Genomic DNA, 21,777 nt, shown 5'->3' with positions numbered 1-21,777 from the left:
CAGCGAGACCAGCTGGGCCACCATTTTCCAGCGAAAGAGTACCCCCGGCCTCGCATCTGAGGATTAGATGAGCTTTGAGAGAGAAAGCCAACCTGGCTCAGTGAAGGGCCCCCGCTGCAGGACCCGTGAAACCTCCCGATTTGGCGGCGGGGTGAGGATTGATAGGAGTTGGGGGAGAAGGGAGAGGGGAGAAAGGAAGAGGGAGGTTTCCAGGCTGTCCCCTCGCTCCTCCTCAAGAGACGGCACTCTCCGCGTTAATGAAGAGGAATGGAGACAAATCCCTCTTCCTGCTGCGGGGACGGGCGGGGACCCAGCTGGGGCCTTTTGCCTTAATTCTGGGCTACCGGGCTCGAGGTGATGGATTGTCGTCGCTCGGCCGCCAGCGGGCTTGGCATCTAGATTTGCTCTTTCTGGGTTTTCCGGGGCCAGGCTCGTCAAGCCGTCCTTCACCGTCACCACAGCAGCGCCTCAGGTAGGATGCTCTTTTAATGGCTGCCTGGCGCTTCCCAGCGCGGAGCTGTGAGAAGCAGCGTGGCTCAGTGGAAAGAGCCAGGGCTTGGGAGTCAGAGGTCATGAGTTTGAATCCCGGCTCTGCCACTTGGCGGCCGGGTGACTGTGGGCAAGTCACTTCACTTCTCTGGGCCTCAGTTACCTCATCTGGAAAATGGGGATGAAGACTGGGAGCCTCACGTGGGACCACCTGATTACCCTGTATCTCCCCCAGCGCTTAGAACAGCGCTCTGCACATAGTAAGCGCTTAACAAATACCAACGTTATTATTATTATTATTATTATTCACAGCAGTCTCACTTCCCGGGGGACTTCCGGCTACGTAGACGATACTCTCCATTGTCAGTGAACCAATAACTTGTACGTATTAAGTACCCTTTTGGGGGCAGGAAGTTGGGGGAGTACAACAGAACGGAACACCGTTAAGGAGAATTCAGTCTAATTAAATTCCTATCTCCTCCGAAGGGGCCTTTCCAACGAAAGCCTCATTTCCTCTTCTTCCACTGCCTTCTGCATCGGTCTTGCTCTTGTACGGACCCTTCATTCCCCCTCCTCAGTCCCACAGCACTTCTGTACATATCTGTAATTCATTTATATTAAGGTCCGTCTCTCCCTCTCTGAGCTCCCGGTAGACTGAAAGTTCGGTGTGGGCAGGGCATGGGTTTAACAGCTGTTATATTGTAATGATGATAATAATGTTGGTATTTGTATTGTACTCTCCCTTGTACATAGCACAGACTCACAGCCTTCTCTAGACCGGGAGCCGGTCGTGGGCAGGGATTGTCTCTCTCTATCGCTCGACTGTACTTCCCCAAGCACTTAGTACGGTGCCCTGCTCGCTAAATACGACGGAGTGAATGAATGCGGTGCTCTGCGCACAGAAAGCGCTCGATAAATACCGCCGAATGATCGATGAATGAGAAACCCAGTGGTGCCGTCGACAGTGATGGGAAAGTGATGAGGAGGACGGGGTTTGGGGGGGGGGAGATAAGGAGCTCTGTTTTGCACTCGGTGGGTGGGACATGCAAGTAGAAAGGTACTGGAGGAAGAAATCAGTGCACATCTTCGGAGGAGGCGAGAGATCAGGGCCGGAGACGTAGGTTGAGCCCGCCCAAGAGACTGAGCCTAAGCAGCTGCAGGGATAGGAGAACCAGGACAGGACAGTGTCAGTGAAGCTGAGATGGGATAATGTTTCCAGGAGAAGGGTGCGGTTGACGGTATCAAAGGCAGCTGAGAGACGGAGGAGGATTAAGATAGAGTACAGGTCATTGGAGCTGGCAAAAAGATCACACCGCCCTCCTGCCTTCAGTACATCTCTACTCGGATGTCCTCCCATCGTCCCACGCTTGATATGTCTCACACGGAACTTCTCATCTTCTCCCCCAAACCCTGTTCTCTCCCGACTCAGCACACGGTAAACCCTCCTAGATTTGAGTGACCGACTGAAGAGGAGCAGGGGAGGATCGAGAGAGATCACGCCTGATGGTTTCCATTTTCTCGACAAAGTCCTATCCCTCTTCCCCTTCCCTTCTCCCTCCTCTTCCACCTACGCCTCTTCCTTCTCTTCCTCTCCTCCGTCGTTTTCCTCTCCCTTTACACTCCGCTCCTCTTCCGCCTCCTTTCTCTTCTATGATCGTGGCGCCGCCGCTGCTCATTAGCGGATCTGCCGGGGGAGGAGGCTGCAGAGGGACAAAGCTAATGAGGATTTTGGATTATCAGTGGGTTTTAATTATCCACGTCTTCCCCTCCCCGCCCCCCGGCCCCCTGGTTAATGAGCCGAGGTAGCACAGAGTTAAGGATGCCCATCCCGCCCGGCCTAGCCGGGGCCTCGGGAATGCCCCTGGGCTCGGAATGAGGTTGGGCAAGCCCCATCGGGCGGGACCTGGCCAATTAAACTCAGCAGCCAACCTGTCGGGGCAGGAAGACGGGAGGAAGGAGAGCGACGGGGCTGAGGCTGTCGGGGCAAGGCAGGGTGAAGATGAGCAGCGGGCCGGTTCCCCTCTCCAGGGGGCTTCACGTCGGCCCCCCCGGAGGAGTGTTCCGTTGGAGGGAACTTGCTTGCTGCGGCTCCCACCACCGCCTAGGGCCCCGGGCTTGAAGGGTGAAGCTACCAGTGGTGGAATGGGGGTGGAACCGCCCCTTCTGTAAAGAGATCTCTCCCTCGAGCATTCTCGGTCCGCTCGGCAACGGTGCTCAGGCTCAGCTTATCTGCCCACCCGTGATCGGGATAAACTGCACCAACTGATTAGGCCTTCCGGAGACCTCGTTATCCCACCCAGACCCTCCCGCTAAGGAGGGCTGACGGAAACCCGCTTTCCCATCCTCGCTCTCTCTTCCCGTCAGCTGGAGGGTCCTCTTCGGGGGGCACACTTGAGGCTGTAGGCCCGGTCTCCCTAATTAAAAGGAGACTGCTTCCTGCAGGAGCTGCCTCGCCCAGATGGGAGAGCGACAGCGGGGCCACAGTTAGGGCCTTCCCATCTCCGGGAAGAAGATTAACGACCCAGATTGATCCGGTGGTTTTTGAGATAAAATGGGGGCGGGGGGCGAGGCCCCAACCGGGATGGCCTCTGATGGCCTTCAGAAATAGCAGCTGTGGACAGGCACGGGACACCGCAGTCAATATCTGTGGCACGCAGTTTGACGTGACGTCGTTACGCCATTTGGAGAAGGGCTCGAATTTGGCCCAAATCTTGAGGTTTTCTCCGGGGTGACCCCTGACCACACCCCCTCCGTATTGCTCCAGGGTGCTTGTGTTCTCTTTCCCGACCCCCGTGAAGATGGGCATTCCTGCCCGGCCACAGAATCCAGCAGCAGGAGCCGAGGAACAGGGAATCTGGGCACCTAAAACGAAAATATCGGACACTGATCAGTCAGGGGCTTTTACTGAGCATTTACTCAAGAGCCCAACACTTTGATAATTAATAATACTAATTTGGTATTTGTTAAGCGCTTACTATGGGCCGGGCACTGTTCTAAGCGCTGGGTAGATACAGGGTGATCAGATTGCCCCAGCCGGGGCTCACAGTTCTAATCCCCATTTTCCAGCTGAGGTAACTGAGGCACAGAGAAGTTAAGTGACAATGCCCACTGTCACACAGCTGCCAGGTAGCAGAACCTGGATTCGAACCCATGACCTCGGAGTCCCAAGCCCGGGCTCTTTCCCCTGAGCCACGCTGCTTTACTAAGTTCTTAGGATAATACAATACAATAGAGCTGAAGGACATTATCCCTGCCCACGGAGAGCTTACCGTCTTATAGGGGGAGTCATTAAAATTCATTACTGTTAAAGGTAAGAGTAGATTATGAGAGAAGCAGGCTGGCTTAAGTCGAAAGAGCACGGGCCGGGGAGTCAGACCTCCTGGGTTTTCATTCGGGCTCTGCCACGTAGCCGCTGTGGGACCTTGGGCAAGTCAAGTCACCTTCTCTGGGCCTCAGTTCCCTCATCTGCCAAATGGGGATTCGATCCCTGCTCTCCCTCCTACTTAAACTGGGAGCCCCATTTGGGAACTGATCATCTTGGATCTATCCTAGGCCTCCCCTCCCGAGGTCGCGCCCGGAGAGTTTCCAGTCCTCTACCGGTCTTGACTACGGGAGGGAGAGGGAAGCAGAGGCCTGTCCGTTCCATTCCTGGCTCGGCCAGTAGCTAGCGAGTGGAGAGCCATCTACTACAAGGCGAAACTCACTTGTGCCGGGCAGCAGCAGCATAGGCGAGCGTCGAGGGCGGAGACTCGAGTTGACCGTGCGGAAGGAGGCAGTGGGAAACCACTTCCTTATTTTTACCAAGAAATCTCTACGGATTCACTGCCAGAGCGATTACAGATGGAGGCGCGGCGTCCCGGGAGAGATGTGCCCGTGCCGTTGAGATGGGTCGGACACGACTCGACGCCGTAAGAAAAGATCCTAGGACTTAGTGTGCTGCTTGGCCCGTAGTAAGTGCTTAACAAATACCACAGCTACAAAAATAATAACAATAATAATAATAGTCAATTATTATTTTGTGCACATTCATTCGATAGTATTTATTGAGCACTTACTATGTGCAGAGCACCGTACCGAGCGTTTGGAATGTACAGATCGGCAACAGATAGAGACGGTCCCGGCCCACGGACGGGCTTACGGTCTAATCGGTGTTTATGAGTTGACCCGAGCAGATAGAGGAAATGAGGTCTTAGTAGGAATACACCAGCGAGACCGATCTCCTGGTAGTGTTCAGTACAGTCCGGGATTGTCCGGTACAGTCTCCCTCCTCCATGCCTAGGCCCGCTTGGGGCTTTGAGAGTTTTCACTCCGATGGTGCCTTTCATCCGTATTCCAACGGACGTCCAAACAGTGTCGCTGCTCAAAAATCCCCGCGACCTGTACGACGAAAGCATCTAGTACAGCCACCTCCCCTCAAAAGAGCCCCAAGGAGAGTGATAGGTTCTAAGCTCTTTGGAGGGCAGGGCCCATGCCTAGTTACCGATGCTTAGTCGGTGCTCCAGCACTTAGAATAATACACTGCACCCTGTAAGCACTTAATAGATAGTATTACTGCTTCCGGCAGTGGTGCTCTCCCAAGGGCTCTGCAAACAGTAAGCACGCGGTAATGAAATTGACTGATGAATAAAGATGTGCTCTCCAAGTGCTTAGGACAGTGTTCTTCCACACGGTGCTGATTTTGAATTTTCCTGGCGTCCCCTCCGGGCACCTGGAGATAGCTTAAAATCCAATGAAGCCAGACTCAGTTCCAAACCAGTGGTGTTATTAAGAGGCACGCGGGCCGAAATAACCCCCTCCCGCTCTCGTTTTTAATTACGGAGCACTAGAAGGTCACGTTCGGAAGCTAGGGCCCGGTAAGATGCATCAGTTTAATTTCTGAAAGTAATCTCCCTTCAGATGTCGGCTGTTTCTTTCTGGTTCAGCTAAAAACCACATCAATAGGAGAAAATGAAACTCGGTTCAATTAGCCTGGCTAATCCCGCTGCACCAAAAATGAACTGAAAGAAAAAAAAAAAGATTATTTTGCCACTTCATCACTTAAGCACTTAGAAGATACAAAATAGATTGGCCCCATTCGTTTTCCCATCTCGGCCCGGGTCTCGTCGAAAGGTCGCGATACGATAAAAAGGGCTTAAACGTTTCTGTCGGAGGAAAAAATCTAGGTTCTTGGAAGTGAGTCGTGAAGCTCGTGCTTTTCTGCGGAGCGAAGGTGTCTTTGCAGTGCTCACTGGTGGATAATTCTGCCGTTGAGCCACGGGCTCGCCTTCAGTGAGGGAGAACGGGCGTTGGGAGAAAGAGATCATGGAAAAGAATTCCAGCACGGAGCGTGTGATTTTTCAGCTGCTCGGCGAACGCTCTCCGGATGGGCCGGAAAGCTCCTGTCTGGGCTTGGAGTTTGGAAAAGGTTGAGAAGCTGAAGGCTTGGACTGGGGAAGGACCCGGGATTGCAAGGCTAAGCCTTTTTTAATTACCCCTCGCCCCGGAGCAGATGTGCTAGCAAGACGTCTGAAAGTCAGACCGAAAAACACTCAACTTCGCGAGAAATTTCAGGCCCTGAAAGCACAGTCAACGGAGCCATCTGGTTCCTCACAACCGCGGTGTGTCGTTGAGGCGGGGCGGAATATCCAGATAATTTCCTGGTGTAGGCCTGCTTCCGGTGGAGCGGTGCAGCGATTTCTGCCGGTCGGCCGTTCTCCGGCGTCACTTCCCCAGACCCAGAGAATTAATCATCCTCTTCTGGGCTTCGACAACAGACTGTACGTTCCTTGTGGGCAGGGAGCGTTTCTCCCCATCCGATTTTTTTCTACTCCGACGACTCGGTCCCGTGCTCTGCACCCGGTAGGTACTCACCGAATATCATTGATCAGTGGATTGACTGAATACTGAGGGCTCTTTATGAGGGGCAGATGAGGTTAGAACGGTCTTCCCACGAGCCGCAGAGAATCTGGAAGCAGCCCAGCTGTGATTCTTTTTTATGGTATTTGTTAAGAGCTTCCTGTGTGTCAAGCGCCGTTCTAAATGCTGGAGTAGATGCTGGTTTATTAGGTTTGACGCCGTCCCTGTCCCACGTGGGGCTCAGAGTTCAAGTAGGAGGGGAAATGGGGGTTGAATTCCCATTTTGCAGATGAGGAAACTGAGGCGCTGAGAAGTCACGCCCAAGGCCACACAGCAAGCACTTGGCAGAGCTGGACTCAGAATCTGCGTTTGCATGGCAGCTTGGAAGTGGGTTCTCAGAGGATTTGCAGCCTTTTAAGTTTTATTCTGATCCCCGGCAATTGTTTCTATTACCCTAATTACAGCATCATCCTCTGCCTGCAGTTTTCAGCCCTGAAAATGCTCTGCGAGCAGCCCACTGAGAGGCCTGGGTCTCCTCCTCCCACGCTATCTGGCCCTATTCCCAATCAAAGATGAAGTCCCCCTTCAATCATCTACTTCCTGGGTGGGCAGAGCTCTTGGATGGTTGAATAGAATGCCAGCTGGCTGAATCCTTGGCAGATGAGGGGCCACTACGAAGAAACACGTTTTGCACGCAAGATCTGGTCTGAATAGAAGCAGCGGGGGCCCGGGAGTCAGAGGACCTGGTTTCGAATCCCACATCCGCCACTTACCTGCTGTGTGACCTTGGGTAAGTCACTTAACTCCTCCGTGTCCGCGGAACGGGGGTTCAATACGCGTTCGCCCTTCCCCTTAGACGGTGAGTTCCGTTTGGAGCTGATTATCTTGGGTCTACCACGGTGCTGGGCACAGAGCTGGGCACGTAGTAAGCGCTCAACGAATGCGACAGTTATGACGATGGCGCTCACGCCTCTGCTATATTTAACACCACCTCCTCTGTACCCCACTGCACGTTTCAGCTGTCGTCCCATTCCAGCGCAGAGTCCTCGGACGGGAATGAATACGTGGGCTGGGCGAGAGGGAGGAGTCAGGGAGGAGGCCAAGGTTCCGGGTTTGTGAGACCGGAAGGACGACGGTGTCATCTGCAGTGATGGGAGAGGCAGGGGGAGGACAGGATTTGGGTGGCAGGATGAGGAGTTCTGCTTTAGATTCGTTAAGCTCGAGGTGGCGGGAGGACATTCAAGTAGAGAGGTCTTGAAGGGAGGAGGAAATGAAAAACTACAGGGAAGAAGAGAGATCAGGGCCGGAGATGGAGATTCGGGTATCATCCGCGGAGAGGCCGTGGGTGAAGCCATGAGAGTGACTGAGTTCTGCCAGGGAGTGGGTGTGGATGGAGAACAGAAGGGGATCTAGACCTTGAGGGATCCCCACGGTTAGAGGGCGGGGGGCAGAGCAGGAGCCCGCGAAGGAGACCAAATGGCCAGAGAGATGAGGAGAAGCAGGAGAGGACGGCGTCAGCGAAGCCCAGGTTGGACGCCGTTTCCGGGGGAAAGGGATGGTCGACAGCGTCGAAGGCAGCCGAGAGGTCGGGGAGGATTAGGACGGAGTAGAGGCCACTGGCCGTTGGTTCTATCCTTGCCGTTAGAATTCGACGGCTCGTCTCCCTCCACTCCCCACCCCTCCCCTCAGATCACCACAAGGCCTGCGGTCGATCATCACCGAACACCAAGCGGAAAGTTAGGCGCCGTTGGCGGTTCTCTCAACGTCGTGGTGGTCGGTACCACCTGACCCTCCGTTGCCAAATCCGAACTTGCCGGGGCCCGCTCTGCAGATTGGCTCCTGGGTTATTTTGGGGAGTCCCAGGTTTCAGCCCGGTAAGATCCGTGACTGGTTTTGATGGCCTATTTATTCAGGTTGTTTCCTGCCTTCGTGGGAAAGGAGTCCCTCGGTTTCTCAACTGGGGAGTCATCCCAACTGCAGCTGCTCCTCCCCCGACTCCTTCACGCGCTCCTCTCCGTTGCGGCTCTGGGCTGATGCGTTCGATGCTCTGTCGGTCAGGCTTCGATGGCCTGCGGCCCGGGGCCACGCCCTGACCCGGGCCAAGGGATGAATGCGTTCGACCGACTCCCGCGGAAGCATTTGCTGCCTCGATCCTATTCCTGTAGGGAAGGTTTTCAAGTTAAGCGCTTACTACGTATCAGACGCCGTTCTAAGAGTCGGGACAGGTAAAAGTCAATCGGGTCGCAGACACGGTCCCTGTCCCGCGTGGGGCTCACAGCCTAAGTAGGAGGGAGAACAGGTATCCCCATTCTCCAGTTGAGGTAACTGAGGCCCAGAGAATTTAAGCCACTTGCCCGGGGTCACCCCGCAGACGAGTGGCGGAGTTGGGATTGGAACCCAGGTCTTTCTGATTCAGAGGCCCGTGCTCTATCCTCTAGGCCACACCGCAGTCGATCATTTATTTAATCAGTCCTTCGATCATTCCTTATTCATTCATCCCCAGTAGCCACGAGCAACCTCACCTACACCCGACTCACTGACCCGTCCCCGTTTAATAGTGGTATAGAACCCCTCGCCCTTATGTTGTTATCTTTTATTTTCAGCACGGTCGCTCCCGTCCCGCCTCCTACGGTTCTGACCAGGCACCGAAGGGGAAGGCTAGCCGTCGGGCAGCTCCGGTGGGACCGGGCTGCCCGGGAAAAACGTGCTAGCACCGGGCCCGACTCTTGGACTTCCACACCACGGCGGCCAGATGACGCCAACCGGCCGCGCTGCGCTTTGAGGTAACGCGCGTGTCGTCTTAAGGGTCATAGACGGCTGCCTGTGGTTTATCGGTCTTATTATCGTGGTACTTGTTAAGTGCTCACGTCTGTGTCAAGCGCTGTTCCGAGCCGGAGTAGATAGGTGGTGATCAGTTTGGAGCCAGTCCCTGACCCACTCGCCTCCTTTCCCGTCGCACTCCGTGTCCCGTCGGGAACCGGCCGTAAGTGAGGATGAGAGAGCGTGGGGGGTCCCGGTGGGAACCGGGCCATCGACCCCCTTCGCACGGACTCGGGACCAAAGCTCGTCTGTGGCTGCCGGACGGGAAACCCCGGCTGCTTCCATCACCTAGTTTTTCAGTGTTGTTCATTCATTGTCGTATCGATCGAGTGCTTGCCGTGTGCACAGCATCGTGCTAAGGGCTTGGGGGAGTGTAATACAACAACTAACGGACACGTTCCCTTCCCACAACGGGCTTACAGTCTAGAGTGGCCGGGGGAGGGAGATATCAATACAAATAAATAAATGACAGATACGTACATAGGTCCTGTGGGGCTGGGAGCGGGGAAGAGCAAAGAGAACAAGTCAAGCGATGGAGAAGGGAGCGGGAAAAGAGGAAAGGAGGGGGGACGGGACTCCCAAGCGTCCAAGAGGCCGCTCTCCTCCTTCCATCCCTGGTCTTCCCCGAACAGAGTCCGCAACGCTGAGTCGCTTACGTTTCCCTGGCAGCCGAGGCCTCCCCTTGGCTACCGCGGGCCGGGAACGGGGCCTCATTTCCGGGGTCACCCGCAGGTCCTGATCCTCCTTGAGGCTCCTGGCAGGGGATGTAACCCCAAGCCCGGCCGAGGCCTCGGGGATCGAAGCTGACACGAGCCCGGTTGCCTCTGCCAGCGGGCAGTGACTCGTGTGGGGAAGGTGTGGCCGGATCGCTGGGCCTGGCGGAGCGGAGAGCCTGGCCCGTGACGGATGAGGTGCGCGTCAAGGGGGCGATGGGCCAGGCACTGGCGTTGTCGAGTTCTACTCGCACGGCCGGGAGTAGGCTTCCGGGCCCTCCTTACCCCGGCGAAGCCCCCCCGTAGCCGCCCCGAGGGGGCAGAGAAGGCTGCGGCGAGTGGTTCTTCAGCCCGAGCTCCCCACTGATCCACCACCCGGGGTAATTCTGTCCAGAAACGGGTCCGGGATCGCCGCCGGCGTCTCTCCCGAGAGCGGAGCTTGCCCAGAAAACCTTCAGCCAGCCAGAGAGTTATTACCTGACTCTCTTGGCACCGGCCTGGGGACTCATTTCATTTTCCTTGGCCTCAGAGAAGTCGTTTCAGCTCTCCCCGGGGTGGAGACACCCCCCAGGTGCCGGAAAGCACAGCTGGGTCTGGGGAGTGGCATCTCTCCGTCCATCTGAGGGGAGCAGGCCGCTCTCTCTCTTGGGCCTGGAAGCCAGTGGACCTAGGTTCTTATTCCAGCTCTGCCACTTGCCTTCTTCGTGACTCGGTGCCTCAGTTTCCTCATCTGTCAAATGGGGATTCGATATCTGTCCTCCCTCCCACTTAGATTGTGTCCGATCTGATTATCTTGTATCCACCCAGTACTCGGTACACTGCTCGGCAATGAAAGCACCAACTAAATACCGCTGTTATTATTATTGTTATTAAAGCTGCGCGGCTTAGTGGCAAGAGCCCGGGCTTGGGAGTCAGAGGTCGTGGGTTCTAATCCCGACTCCGCCACCTGTCTGCTGGGTGACCTTGGGCAAGTCGCTTAACTTCTCTGTGCCTCCTCAGTGACCTCATCTGTAAAAATGGGGATTAAAAAATGTGAGCCCCACGTGGGACAATCTGATTACCCTGTACCTACCCCAGTGCTTAGAGCAGTGCTCTGCACGTAGTAAGCGCTTAACAGATACCATTATAATTATTATTATTACCAGCCTACTTGCTTCACTACTCTCAAGTGATCATTCCCACTGTGCCTCGTTCTCGTCTCTCTTGACCGCCATCCTCCCTCCGGTCTGGAGCTCCTTCCCTCCTTCAAACGCACCGGACTAATAATAATAATAATACTAATAATGTTGGCATTTGTTAAGCGCTTACTATGTGCGGAGCACTGTTCTAAGCGCTGGGGTAGATACAGGGTAATCAGGTCGTCCCACGTGAGGCTCACAGTTAATCCCCATTTTCCAGATGAGGGAACCGAGGCCCAGAGAAGTGAAGTGACTTGCCCACAGTCACACAGCTGACAAGTGGCAGAGCTGGGATACGAACCCATGACCTCTGGCTCCCAAGCCCGGGCTCTTGCCACTGAGCCACGCTGCTTCTCCACCCCCTCTTTAAAGTCCTCTGAAATCACATCTCCTCCAGGAAGCCTTCACCGATTAATTTTTTCTTCCCTAATAAAGCCGAAATCACCCACCCCGGGAAGATTCTAGAAGCCCTCCGGGACCCCCGAGTCGGTATCGACCGATCGGATTTATGGGGGGAATCCGATTGCTCTTTTCCGAGATGGTTCCCGAAAATGGGTTTCCAAGTCCATTCCAAGCAGAGAGCCCTGCGCCCGTGCCCCGAACGGCAACGGGAGGTTCTGTGACGTTCCTGCCAGCTCAGCCTACCGGCATCTTGGGCCGCGACAGAGGAGCTGAGATCCCAAATCCAGTGGCATTTAAAAAAAAAAAAAAAATACAAGCCAGCTCCAAAGTGTCAACTGGCTCCTGACTGCAGGCTTCCTGTTCCGGCCTGAGGACGTGTGTTATGGCCACGCTGGAGAACACACTAATGGCTTAGGCGGCCGTCCCCACTCCAGGGAGTCCTTCCTGCCAACATGCCCCCCAGCGGGGACCGATGCGATCCCCTGCGGCACCCCAAGACGGTCTTTTCAGATGAAAGTTCACAAATGCAAGCTTTAAAGGGGCCCTTGGGACCCCTGTGCATCCTCTCTGCTAGACTGAAGCTCTGCCTTGTCACCGAGGCAGAGATTCTGGGTCTGGGTCCTCTGAGAGCCCGACATTCTGCTGGACGTCGTCGCTGCCGAATATTCCTTTCGCTGATTGAACTCCGGCCATCTTTACTTCTAACTGGAGACTTTCATGTGATTTAACGACTCTCCTGTCAGCCTTGAACTCAGGGCATCTTTATATCGAGGGTGGCTTCGATGGAATTTCCTGTTGTCCCCACTTCTTATCTTTACGTCTCCTTCGGCTAACTTCTCGTCTCCAAGATTTCTACATCGGAAGGATGGCCCGTTAGGGAGCTGGTCAAATATGCTTTTGGATCCGAGGGAGCTAGTCAAATATGCTTTTGGTTCCTGGTGACCGAGGTGCAATTTCCCGAATGGCCCTAGTCATTTCCACCCAGGAGTTCATCCATCCCTAGGGGTAAAGGGTAAAAGCAGGGTTGACGTGGTGCGAGCTATTATCAGCCGAGAAGGCGGTTTGAAGCCGTCCGATCTCATTTTGGAGGCGGAGCCGATAGGAAGTGAGGACAGGAAGTACGAAATCCTCCCTTGGAAACTATAACACCCAGAAGTCAAAAACCTTGCGCTCCTAGAACCCCTGAGGCAGAACCTTTTTCAAGTTCGAGGGGCGAGACTTTGACTCTATCTATTCCTCCTGCCCTGGAACCTCACTGGCTGCCTCTTATACGGGGGAAGATTATATGTTATAAGCGTATCCTTTTTCGAACTCTGCTTAGATGAAACGCCCCCACCTTTTTGCCCTGAAGAAATGTGTTTGTAAGGTGATGGAACTTTGGGTATTTCTGTCACGGTATGGGTGATTTCCCTGACCCGCGGCCTTTCCCCTGGGTTTTTCCTTTCTGCGCTTTGGAATTGACCTCCCCCCCCCGGTATGTTGCAGGCCTGATTATTTGGAAATATATCCCGTGATCTTGAGTCTCTCTCAGGATCCTGTCTCAGTGACTGTGGGGGACTCCCTGACACCACGGATCTTAAATCATCCTGAGATAGACTTTTACCGGCTTGAACTACAGAAAACTCATCTCATTTAAGGCGGAAGCCAGAAATTATTCAGGGCGGCTACCAGAAGCGGCTTCAGATGTGGAGGATGAGGTTGACGTTGTTGTTAAGCAAGATGGGGAAGAGAGAAGGAGACAGAGAGAGAGAGAGAGAGAGAGAGAGAGAGACGGGGTGGGGAATGTGCTAGTTCTGATAGGAACCTAAAACTGGATCCTGATAAAAGTTTCTTTACTCTCTCCCACTGGGCCTAGCGAGAGTTATTGGGAATACAGAGCCTCTAATTGGGTGCAAGTCCATGATATCCTGCCTTGAATTAATCCCAAATTGGGAATTTTCCCAAAGGAGAATCTTTTCTTCCTATCATCAGAACGTAATGATAATAATCGTGGTATTTGGAAAGTGCGTGCTCCGTGTCAAGCACTGGGGCAAGTAGAAGTTGATCAGGTCCGAGAAAGTCCCTGTCCCATTTGAGGCTTACGGCCTAAGCGGGAACGGTTCTGGATCTAGAGTACGTGCTAGATTCAGAAATATTACAAAAGATGGAGGAGAGGAAGAGAAACTCAGTCTTTAGCACAACGCAACCTGCTTCACTTCTAAATCATTCCTCGTTCGTGTGTTACCTTGCAAGGTTTTGATTAGCACCGCCGTCATTCTGGAGGCTATTTTGATTGTCAGGTTTAAGAGCTACGCATCCCCAGCCGCGATGCAGCCCGAGGCTGTGAGGACAGTTGTCCAGCGACACTGACCCCCATTCTTATGGCAGGGGAAATCCACCTGCCCTTTAGTGCTGAGCCGGGGGTTTTCCTTCTCTCTCCCGACTCCCGGAAGGCCGAGGCACTCGCTGCCGGGACGCCTGGCCGGGATCAGCCCGTCCGCTCGGCGCGTCTGCAGTTGGTCCCCGGGCCTCCAAGGGGAGGAAGATTTATGTGGCTCGGCAGCAGACCCCGTGAAGTGAGTCACACTGTTAATGAAAGGCACGCACGGCAGCCGGGTTGATGGAAGCCAGGACCCAGCGGTCTTCAGTCAGAGTCTCTCTTTTTCCCAGCAACACCTCCTTTTGGGGGAGTAGCCCTCAAACCCGGCGGTCTCTTTTTGGAGCCGACCTGGGAGATAACGCTAACCGTGGTATTGGTTAAATGCTTACCGAGCACCGGACTTAGCGATGAGATCCGTCCAGTGCGGTCGGATCGGACACGCTCCCCGTCCCCCAGGGGGTTCTTAGTTTAAGGGGGAGAAAGAACAGGTATCGAATCCCCATTTTACAGATGAGGAAACTGTGGCAAAGGGAAGTCAGGTGACTTTCCCAAGGCCACCCAACAGGCAACTGTGAAAGAGCGGCAGAGTGGGGATTAGAAACCAGGTCTCCCAGGCCTGTGTCCTTTGCGCTGCGCTAAGGCTGAGGGATGCCTGGGATTAGCTGTTGGCTCTTTCGGTTGTACTTGAGCCTGGTAGGGCTGGAAAATATTAGACTGGGCTTGTACAAGCCAGGCACAAAGTCTGTAGGCTGGTTCCCTGCTTCGGCACAGAGCTGCTGCCCTTAGGGTGCCCCTTTCTGCCCATCTGATTGGACTTTGGGGTCCTGAAATTCCCCAGGGGTGAAGGGACAGGGCAGAGGTGTGGAAAGGTTTGAGATGCTGGCTGTCAGATATGTTTTAGGGAAGGGACTGAAAGGGTGGGATTCCTAATGTAGGTTCGGCCCACCTGCCTCCGTCCCGCTCACGTTGACAGATCGGCGGTAAAAACAGTATTTCCTTTGGAAAACGATCACCCAGAGCGACTCTCCCCGGGCAGGTCTAGCCTCTCTCGAGGAGGTCCAGGAATGCGAGTCCCTTTCCTCTGATGATTCGCCGCTGCTTTTTGGAAACTGAATGTGATCTCTGGGGCCCTGGATGCCAAAAGATCTCCAGATGTAGCTCGCCCCGCAGCTGGAAATAGAATGTTCTCCGACCCCCCTGCCGAGGGGTTTAAATCTCTTCCCGCTATTGCCAGTCCTTAAAAGACACTTAACCACTCAAAATGGGTTGAATTTCCTTCCACTCACATGGAAAGCATTGGCCAATACGCCCAGTGCTTGGATGGCTGCTGTGGAAGAATCCTCTAGGACGGGGAGATGTTCCCCAGAGATTTCTGAAAATCTGAAACCGTCATTCCAGGCCTGCTCCCGCCTCTGGGAGACGCTTGCCCGGCGGGGTGGGGGTGAGGAAATCTCCCCTCATTAATGCCTGAGAGCTGCCCAAGGGCCACAGGTAAACTTATCGCTACTTCAAGAACCCTCCAGTGCGCAGACATATAATAACGTCACCTCAGGAAGAGCCCTACGGTCACCATATGATGCCATCACTATCTCCAGAGCTCCCAGGCAGGTAATGGGGTCACCACCTCACGGCCTCCCACAGCACAAATCGATGGGAAGCAGCGTGGCTCAGTGGAAAGAGCCTGGGCTTCGGAGTCGGGGGTCATGGGTGCGACTCCCGGCTCTGCCACCTGTCAGCCGTGTGACTGTGGGCGAGTCACTTCACTTCTCTGGGCCTCAGTTACCTCATCTGTAAAAGGGGGATTAACTGTGAGCCTCTCGTGGGACAACCTGATCACCCTGTATCTCCCCCAGCGCTTAGAACAGCGCTCTGCACATAGTAAGCAATTAACAGATACCCACATTATTATTATTATTGTTACCTCCAGAGCCCTCCGGAGGAGAGATAGATAGAGGTACCATCTACTCCAGAGCGCAAACATATAACTGCTACCAGCTCCGGATCTCTTCCGAGCCCAGATGAAACATTTCGGTTCTCAGCGGGCCTCAATCAGGGGTGGCTACGGAGCCTTCCGGGTTGGTGGTGAGCGGCTAAACCGAGACCGACCGTCCTTTTAGACTTCGCCATCAGCCTCCTTCCTCAGGGGTCCACAACTTGCCGGACAGGAAGGAGCCCCCATCCTCGCTGACCCCCATTCCCCCACTAGATTGAGGGCAGGGACGGTGTCTACCGACTCTACTGTCTTGTCCTTTCCCGAGCGCTTTGCAAATGCATGATACTCACCCAGGCCCCGGAGGGTGCCTTGGAATAACCTTCAGCGGTGCAAGAAACTCAGAGAAGAGGACCCCTCTATGAAGAGCAGCGTGCCCTAGTGGAGAGAGCACGGGTCGGGAAGCCGGGTTCTAATCCCGGCTCTGCCGCTGATGTGCTGCGCGACCTTGGGCAAGTCACTTCACTTCTCTGGGCCCCAGTCTCCCCGTCGGTAAAAAGGCGATTAAGACCGTCAGCCCCTACGTCAGCAGGGACGGTGTCGAACCTGACTAACTTCATCTACCCTAATGGTTAGGACGGTGCCTGGCACTTAAATACCATAAAAAAAAAATCTGAACCATGGTTGGGGAGGGATGGACTGGGCAGTAGTTAAAGGCTGCTTTTAATCTTCAAAGTTTACGAGCCCAACAGAGACCTAATCACGTCCCCCCGCCGGCCCTAGATTGAAGCTGTTGAGGAGTCTGGGAGAAGGCCAGATGCCTGCAGCCCGGACCTCAGAAGCAGCCCCCCACCCGCCGACCTCATCGTCCAACCGCCCCCCCCCCGCCCAAGCCACCGCGCAGGAAACCCCCACCCGGCCCCCCGACCTGGCCTCGGTAACAGGGCTGTGAAAACAGCTGTGACACTGCCAGGTTCGATCAGCTTCTGTGATGTAATAAGCAGAGGGGAGTGTGAGCTGCTTTGTGGCTGGCCATTTAGACGGAGTGATGTCATGCAGCAAGAATAAATAAGCATAACGTAATGTCCTTTATTAATAGGGGGCTAATTGCTGCCTCAGAAGAAGGGGAGCTTTGTGAAAGGGAATTAGAAATCGCCTGTGACATCATGACCGAGGCACAAGAGGAACTCTATGCTCGGGGCCTTGCGTCTGTTGATAAAATGGCTCGTCAAAGAACCGATCCCCGGATGACTCCGCCAGAGACATGAAAGCTCAGCTACCCATCCGACGGCCCTTGCAGCTGGAAAAAATTAAGGGTTTTCCAAGTGACGGGCTGCCTCGGGGAAGGGATGTCTCAAAGGTGCCGTTTCGGGGCGGGGGGGCGTTGCGCCCTCCATTTGGGAACGATGTCCCCTCCTCCTCCTCCCTCTGCTGAAGGGCTTCTCCCGGCCCCCCGCTTTCCCCCCACCCCCTCAAGCGGCCCCCATGCCCCCCGAACCCGGACCCCGCGGGTCTTCTCACGGAGCCCGTTTATTAGTTCAAGAGCTGGGAGATGGCGGCGAAGCCCCGGTGAGGTACAACGCGGCCAAGTCCAAGCAGGCGGGGAGCATCTGCCCCGAAGTGGCGGGGAGAAGAGCGGAAAGGGCTGTGCCCCAACAGGAACGTTTTGGGGCCAAGGCGGCCGAACCTCCCGAGATTTCCGTCTCTGAGCTTCTCTCAAAGAGCCCGGACTGCCCTTGTCGCTCGACACCCGGACAGCCGGCTTTCTACCCGGAAGGCGAAACCTGTCGATTTCTCCGCCACCCCGGGCCTGTCTTTACAGCCATTTTGCGGCCTCGGGACGACATAAAGGTCCTTTCACAATTTCTGGAGCCCGTCCACCGTACTTCTCCGGACGGGCCTCCGCGAAGGACTTTTTAGATTGAAACGCATGATTCACCGTTGCTGGAAACTTAAATTCTACCTACGTTACTGCGTGTTATGTTTCCACAAATCCCCGCCCTTTGTTTTTAGCCTGGAATTTCTCACGCTAGGTAAAGAAAACACACAGATCAGTTAAGGAAACTGTTTCCACCGGGGGTCACCCACTCACATAAAAGAGCGGATTTCTGAAAGTAATCGGTTGACGAAAACACAGGGGAGGTTTCGGGTTCTGAACCAGGACGACGCACTCTCCGCCTGGGAGCGGGTTTTTCGCTGCCGATGGAGGGCGGTTGAGGAGGCACGGCATCGTGGCACCCGAATACACGAGCACTAACCCCGAATGAGAGAATCGAAATGGTGAAAACAACGCTCTACCCTCTCTAAGCCACCCCTGCCCTCCAGCTACGGAAATTTAGATGGCACGACACAGGCCGGCCGGGGGTAATCGTACCTTGATATCTGTATCGCATTTTTATGTTCTTGGGCACTTTCACGTAACAACTAATCTCACTCTTGTCCTCGCAAGATCCCCGTGAGCTAGATAAAGGCAGGCCTGAGAATACCCGTTTTATGGTGAGGACGCTGAGGCACCGCAAGGATATGAGACATACCCCGAGGTTACACTGCAGACCGGTAGTAACAGGGGACTGGAATCCAAATCCCTGGTTCTCAGACCCGTTTGGACCAGGTGCGTTTCCCTCCCTGTGATGGAAATACTCTGGAGTAACTTTGCATCGGTGTAGATTTTGGTGTGTAGATCTAATCTAGCTGTTCTTTGGGCCCAAAGCTGATGCTAACGAGAGGACCAGAACGAGCAAAACGCCCCCGTACTGGGCAGCGGCGGCGCGGGAGAGGGTCGAGGGCGGAGACTCGAGTTTCCTACGCGGAAGGAGGCAGTGGTAAATCACCGCCGGGTTTTTACTAAGAAATCTCTCTGGATCCGCCACCGATGGCGGACGGAGAGCGGAGCGTTGCGGGGGAGATGTGTCCGTGGCGCTGCTATGGGTTGGCGATGAATCGATGGCATAAGACAAGACAAGTAATCGTAGCAGAAATAGTGTAGTAGTAAAGCAGCAGTGGTGTTGGAGGAGGAGGAGGAGGCGGAGAAGTTGTCATTGGAGTGATCATTCTGTGGCGGCATTTGTTGAACGCCCTGTGGTTTGGGAATCACTGAATAACAAAATAAAACATTCCTTTCCCCCGAGGTGTTTCCCCGCTCACAGGCCAGGTGAGATCCCTTGTCAGGGAGTCCGATAAGACCATCGTGTGCCATCCGGTGCTGCCCACCTAACCCGCTGCTACTTTCATTCCTCCTTCTCGCCGTCGTGATCGGTGAGTGCTTACTTTCTGCGCAGAGCACTCCCCTAAATGCTTGGGAGCATTAAAAAGCCAACAGAAGTAGTATATAATAGTCCCTTCCTTCACAGGCTTCCTGAGGATCCTGGGCCAATAATCCACTCATTTCCCTTTGTTTCATCCCAAGCATTCACCCCTCCCTCAGTCCCCCCAGAACTTATGGACACGTCCCAAATTCATTCATTTATTTGTGCTTACTTTGTGCTGAGCACTGTTCTAAGCACTGGAGCGGACACGAGGTGATCAGGTTGGACTCAGGCCCTGTCGCCCGTGAGGGTCACGGTCTTGATCCCCCATTTTATAGATGAGGTAACTGAGGCGCGGAGCGGTGAGCTGACTCGCCCACAAAGGTCACACAGCAGACAAGTGGCGGAGCCGGGATTAGAACCCAACACCTCTGACTCCCAAGCCCGCGCTCTTGCCACTAGGCCACGTTGCTTCTCCTCTTCTCAGTGCACGAGGAGGTGGTGACCGATCCACGGAGAACAAATGGGGGACTTCCGGACTCCTTTCAGCAGGAGGTGGTCTCTGCTCTTGGAGAAAACTCAAAGAGAAAGTCGGGACCCAGGTTCTCGCCTCCTAAACTAGTTGTCTTAATCCGTCCATACATCAATCGATCGATGATATGTATCGAACACTTTCTCCGGGCCTACCCTTGAGAGAGAATGATTGAGTTGATAGACGTGATCCCTGCCCTTAAAGAATTTACAATCTAGTGGGGGAGACAGACACTGAAGTGAAATATAGGTAGGGGAAGCAGCAGAATTGGAAGACACGTGGCTTTTCAGTAGCCTACGTCGTCCCTCGAGGAGAGGACCAGGAGAGGAGGAAAGGGGACGGGGAGAACTGAGCTCGTTTAACCTAAATGTCTCCATGTGAAACACCGTAGATTTTCCCCGTAGCTTTCCAGCAACGGCCATAGGCGGATGACGGATTGAACCGAAGAAAATTCCTGACGGGCTTAAGTCTACAATAAAGAAACTTGAGGTTGTTTAATGAACTGGAATCCAATCTCCATAATTCTGAGGTTCCGTCTTCTCGTCCGTAATAATTCACTTTGGTAATTAAAGGATAATGAGCCAAACAGTTTCACCCTTGGTAATCAACTCCATCTATATGGGGAGTCAAATTGAAAATAGAATTTGGTATGGTAAATAGGTCCAAGGCTGGAAAAACAACAGGAAGATCCTTCTCCTTTCCTTGGAGATTTCATCTTACGCTCCGGAAATCAGATTTAATTCCTCGGGAATGCTAAAATGCAATAAAGAGCCCCCCCAGTAAGGGTTTTTAGAAGATCCATCAGGATGAAAGTACGTGAAACGATCTGCATTTTTTAAAACAATTGGAACTCTTTGAAGACGGAGATCATTTCAGTCAATCAGTTTGATCGAGAGAGTTGGTGGACGTGCTTCCTTCCCACAAGGAGCTTACAGTCTAGAGGGGAAGACAGACATTAAAATAAATTACGGATCTGGAGATAAGCGCTGTGGAGCTGAGTGTGGGGTGAATAAAAGGTACAAATCCAAGCGCCGGGGTGATGCGGGAGGTAGGACTCTCTGAAGCCACCCGGCCTAGTGGAATTAAGCCCTCATTTCTCCACTAGGCCTGTTGCTTCAGAGAGCGTCACCAAGTTGGGACAGGGACTGTGTTCAACCCGATCTGCCGGTATCCGCCCCAGCGCTTCGTACAGTGCTCGGCACGTAGTAAGCATTGGACAAATACCACGATTCTTATTAATTATTATTATTACTATGACTACGACTAGTTTTTCTACTACTACTACTACAGGGAGAAGCAGCGTGGCTTAGAGGAAAGAGCCCGGGCTTGAGAGTCACAGGTCGTGGGTTCTAATCCCGGCCCCGCCCCTTAGCAGCTGTACGACGCGGGACAAGTCACTGCACTTCTCCGCGCCTCAGTGACCTCATCGGGAAAATGGGGATGAAGGCTGTGAGCCCCATGGGGGACAACCTGATTTCACTGTATATACCGGGTTTAGAACAGTGTTTGGCCCAGAGTAAGCACTTAACAAATACCCTCATTATTATTATTACTACTATTACACCTCATTCTCCTTCTTCAACTACTACTGCTCCTCAGCGCTTAGAAGAGTGCTTTGCACATAGTAAGCACTTAAACGTACTGCAGCTGTTCAGAGCTGCGTTTGAGAAATCTTTTTTTTTCCCTGAAACTCATGCGAATTCCCATTGTATTTTCCCTTCTGTGACTTGAAAGCGAGAAATGAGGAAAGGTTCTATTTTCCTTAACGTGAGCTTTCTAAACCCCCTCGTCAGAAGATCTCTCGGAATTGCAACTGGATTTCCCAGCCGAAACACGGTTTTGGAGGCGTGGGGAGAGAGAGAGAGAGAGAGTGGAGGGAGGTGGCCGGGGGTTGGGTTTCATCAGATTTTACCAATTTGATCAATTTTTTCAATGGCTTTCTGCTTCTCCCGGAGAATTCTGCTTATAAAATATTGAAAATTGAAACCTAATGGAAATGGACTTCGAAAATATTACGGCTTGGTAAAGCTCCCAAACCCCAGAACGGAAAGTTGTCAGATAGGTTCTGTTTATTTAGAAAGTTTACTGCTAGGAAAAACTCATAACTGATTTAATCCCCCGCAGCTGGGCAGGGCCAGTTTGAGGTAGGTTGGAGAAGCTACGAGAAACTTTTCACCCAAACATGCCCGAATAGGAGAGAGAGAGAGAGAGAGAGAGAGAGGAAGCAAGAGAGACAGAGTCAGAGAGACAGAGAGAATAGGGTCGCTTGGCCAG

General features: G+C 53.7%; 1 long non-coding RNA gene across 1 annotated transcript; it reads left to right on the top strand.

The window, feature by feature from the left end:
- Nucleotides 1-8,037: 8,037 nt before the first annotated feature.
- Nucleotides 8,038-20,016, top strand: LOC114816894. Its single transcript, XR_003764698.2, has 4 exons — nucleotides 8,038-8,198; nucleotides 8,928-9,107; nucleotides 18,855-18,981; nucleotides 19,908-20,016. It is a non-coding gene; the product is annotated as an uncharacterized LOC114816894 (long non-coding RNA).
- The last annotated feature ends 1,761 nt before the right edge of the window (nucleotides 20,017-21,777 follow it).

This window comes from Ornithorhynchus anatinus, chromosome 15, assembly GCF_004115215.2.
Source record: "Ornithorhynchus anatinus isolate Pmale09 chromosome 15, mOrnAna1.pri.v4, whole genome shotgun sequence".
NCBI classification, from domain to species: domain Eukaryota; kingdom Metazoa; phylum Chordata; class Mammalia; order Monotremata; family Ornithorhynchidae; genus Ornithorhynchus; species Ornithorhynchus anatinus.
The sequence above is the reverse complement of the archived record's forward strand: the minus strand, read 5'-3'. Positions and strand labels throughout refer to the sequence as shown.